Raw genomic sequence first — 4,196 nt, 5'->3', positions numbered from 1 at the left:
TTCCTCCCTTGATCTCTCCTGCCGTCCTTGTGCTTTCTTCCTCCCCCACGCTCCAGTAGTGCCAGAGATCCGCAGTGCTCATCTGGCATCCCTTCCACATCCTGATTTGTCTTGTCAACTGCTGCTTTTTCTTTTCTTTTCAGCCATTCCAGGCTGGCTGTAGTTGTTCCCACAGAGGGATCACACTTTTGTTCCACTCAGAAGGAGCCCAGCACACTTCCAGGCATATTTTTGGAGTTCAGGACAGATTGCTTAGATAGACCAGAAGATATGTCATTCTCATGCCCTGTCTGAAGGTATATCTACTTGTATTTTGTCCAGATGCTCTAAGGGCCCAAGTTCCCCCTTTATACTGCCTCAATTTCTCCTGTTAAGAGATAAAACCAACAAATGAAACAGAGCCTCCTACTCCTATATTCTTATTTCTTCTCCCCCCAGTGTCTTCCTGGGCCCAGATGAGCCTCTCTTTGACTATATCTTTTCTGTATGCTCCCATGCCTGCCTGTTTATGTGTCCATTTGCATATATATGTGTGCATGGGCCTAATGTTTATTTCTAAGATATTGATATATAGATTCATCAACCTAGAACAATTTTTCACATTTCTTAACCCCTAATCTCTGACCAGAAAATATTAGAACATTCTTTTATATAAGAAATGCAGGTCTCAAATATTTCCAACTATATTTTGAGAGCCCTTCCATTCCTTCCCACTTCCCAAAGACACTTTGCTTATGTTCAACAAAGCCATATGTGAACTTATAGGTGAGAACCCATGTGTGGATTTGTTTCAATGGGGAAAATTCATGGCCTTCTACCAGTACTATGTGCCCCTCAGTACTAGCCACATAATATGTTCCTGCACCTCACCAGTGGCTCCAGAGGATTGCTAATGGGTAGTATAATGACTTGGGAGGAAGAGGAGCCATTCTCCGCTTTCCCTTATCCACATATTACTCCCAAACCCCTCATACTCAATTTTTCCAAGGCTTTGGGTTTAGGGCCAAGAGGGCTGGCTCAGCTTTCCTCAGGTAAACATCAGGAGATGAGGGAGAAATGTGCTGCCAAATGACTAGATCCAAAGATATCTAGCCAATTATTCTGAGTGTCAAAATGTTTGAGAGAAGAAAGAGAGCCCTATGTTTAATCCATAGAAACACCCAATCATAGACCTGGCTAGGTGGCTCAGTTGGTTGGAGCATCGTCCCATACCCCAAAAGGTTGTGGGTTCAATCCCCGGTCAGGGTGTATATGGGAGGCAACTGATTGATGTTTCCCTCTCACATCTCTCTCTCTCTCTCTCTCTCTCTCTCTCTCTCAACCAGTGGTTCTCAACCTTCTGGCCCTTTAAATACAGTTCCTCATGTTGTGACCCAACCATAAAATTATTTTCGTTGCTACTTCATAACTGTAATGTTGTTACTGTTATGAATCGTAATGTAAATATCTGATATGCAGGATGGTCTTGGGCGCCCCCTGTGAAAGGGTCGTTCGCCCGCCAAAGGGGTCGCAACCCACAGGTTGAGAACCGCTGACCTAACTCCACTGCTTATACACAATCTTTCATACAGTAGACCTATCTCTTTTTTCAATTACAATTGACATACATTACATTAGTTTCAGATGTACAACATAGTGACAGTGACAGTGGATCTATCTATGTCTTCCCTTAGACCATTTCCTGAGCATTTCACCTTTTTTCAGCTAAAGTAATACATTCAGCCTTTTAGCAACCATTTTTTTCTCCTAGTGAAAGGGATCAGTAAATTGAGTAGAAAGATCACAGTATTTGGCATCCCAGTCTAAGTTTAAGTGCTCACTGGGCAACTATGGACAGTGTAACCTTTGATACTCTCTCCCAGTCCACAGCTAGTCCCAATTCTCCCTTTAAATGAAGCTCAATTTCTCTAGTCAGGCTGGTGTCTTCATTGCCCATGTCCACCCCCATCCTACCAAACACACACACACACACTCAACAGCATTAACTACAGTCAACAGCCAATATTTATTGAGTGCTTATTATGTGTCAGGCAACTTTCTAATGTGCATTAATATCTCTCTTAGTCCTCAGAATAATTTCAAATCATGGATAGTATTATATCCGCATTATAGATGAGGAAACTGAAGTTGAGAGAGATTAAGTAACTTGCTCAAAGTCATTGATATCTGAAGATGGCTAGATATGAGCCCAGATGCTCTGATGCAGGACCCACACTTTTAACCACTACACTAACTCAGGTACTCTATATTTACATACACACACACATAAACACACACCCTTCACATTAACACCTTAGAGACTTTCTATCGCTACTCCTTCCTCCTAGAAAGTGAGGATAGGTGGGAGGAAACTGATGCATCAGACAGAAGGAGCAGGATCTACAAGTCAAGGTAGCAATAGAGATCCCAGAAATTTAGAGACCTGTGATGAGGCTAGAGCACAAGGTCATGTGGCAAAGAGTTTCTACCTCACAGATGCCTCTAATTCAACATATTTAAAAACCTTTTGATCTTCTCTCTCAAACCTGTCCTCACATCTCCTTCTTCCCCACCCCTTCATTTTAGTCCATTTCCAAATCCTACCAATAGATTTCCTAAATAGCTCTCAAATCTTCCCACTTATCTCCATTCCTATTGTCACTTCCCTGGTCCCAGCCTAATAGAATGGACAACTGAGCCAAGTTTCTATATGATCTTCCCACATCATTTCTGTATCTTCTCTAATCTATTCTCCACAAAGCAGCCAGAGGAATCTTTTCATATGGAAAACTAATCATATCACTCACCAGCTTAAAAGTCTTTGATGACTTCTTCCCTTTGCTCTTATCATGCAAAATAGAATCTTTGTCAGGACCTTGAAAAGCTGGGTATGGTCTGGCTCCTGCCTATCTCTCCAGCCTCTCAAACCAATTCTCCTTGTTACTTTTCCTCCCAGCTACATTGGCCTACTTTCTGTTTCTGAAATGTATCATGCTTGTCCAATCCATCCCATACAAAGATTGTTGCATATTATTTATTCTGCAGGGGCTACATGCTTCCCCATGCCTACAATTTACCTAGTTAACACAAACCCAATCCTTCCTTTAGATCAAATGTTAATTTCTAAAACTTGGGCCCCCTAGCATATGTCCTCAAAGAACTAGCCAACCTTCCTCTAGAGCAGTGGTTCTCAACCTTCCTAATGCTGTGACCTTTTAATACAGTTCCTCATGTTGTGGTGACCCTCAACCATAAAATTATTTTCGTTGCTACTTCATAACTGTAATTTTGCTACTGTTATGAATCATAATGTAAATATCTGATATGCAGGATGTATTTTCACTGTTACAAATTGAACATAATTAAAGTATAGTGATTAACCACAAAAACAATATGTAATTATATACGTTTTCCGATGGTCTTAGGCGACACCTGTTAAAGGGTCGTTCGACCCGCAAAGGGGTCTTGACCCACAGGTTGAGAACCGATGCTCTAGAGCAATAACCACAATTTACAAGTATACATTTACAAATTTGAGTCTTAGGTTGATTAATATTTGTCTCCCCACATAGATCATAAGCTCCATAAGGGCAGGAACAGTGTCCATTTTTAAAAAATATATTTTTATTGATTTCAGAGAGGAAGGGAAAGGGAGAGAGATAGAAACAATCATGAGAGAGAATCATTGATCAGCTGCCTCTTGCACGCCCACTACTGGGGATCAAGCCTGCAACTGGAGCATGTGCCCATGATCAGAATCGAACCTGGGACCCTTCAGTCCACAGGCCGATGCTCTATCCACTGAGCCTAACCAGCTAGGCCCAGTGTTTATTTTTTTATCACTATTAAATGCCAGTACTTAGAATGGTGTTTATCACATTGTATAGTTGGTACTAAATAAGTATGAATAAGTGAGAGGTGGTAAGTTCACAAAGGGTCCCCCAACTCACTCTTGGAATCTTTGATGTTATCCTCAGGGAAATGAGGATCTGCTGGTGGTTTTAAAGCAGGGGAGTGATTGGATCAGGTTTTGCTTTTAGAAATGATAATGATTGGAAAGAATAAGATAAAATGTGGGGTATAGAACTCAGTTTAGAAGCCATTGTAATAGTTCAGGCAAAAACAAATGATCTGAGATAACTCAGCACAGAAATGCAGTACAATTATATGAATGAATGAATGAATGAATGAATGAATGAATGAATGAATAAAATTTT

Source organism: Myotis davidii, unplaced genomic scaffold (genome assembly GCF_000327345.1).
Source record: "Myotis davidii unplaced genomic scaffold, ASM32734v1 scaffold2627, whole genome shotgun sequence".
NCBI classification, from domain to species: Eukaryota; Metazoa; Chordata; class Mammalia; order Chiroptera; family Vespertilionidae; genus Myotis; species Myotis davidii.
This window is presented reverse-complemented; position numbering follows the sequence as displayed.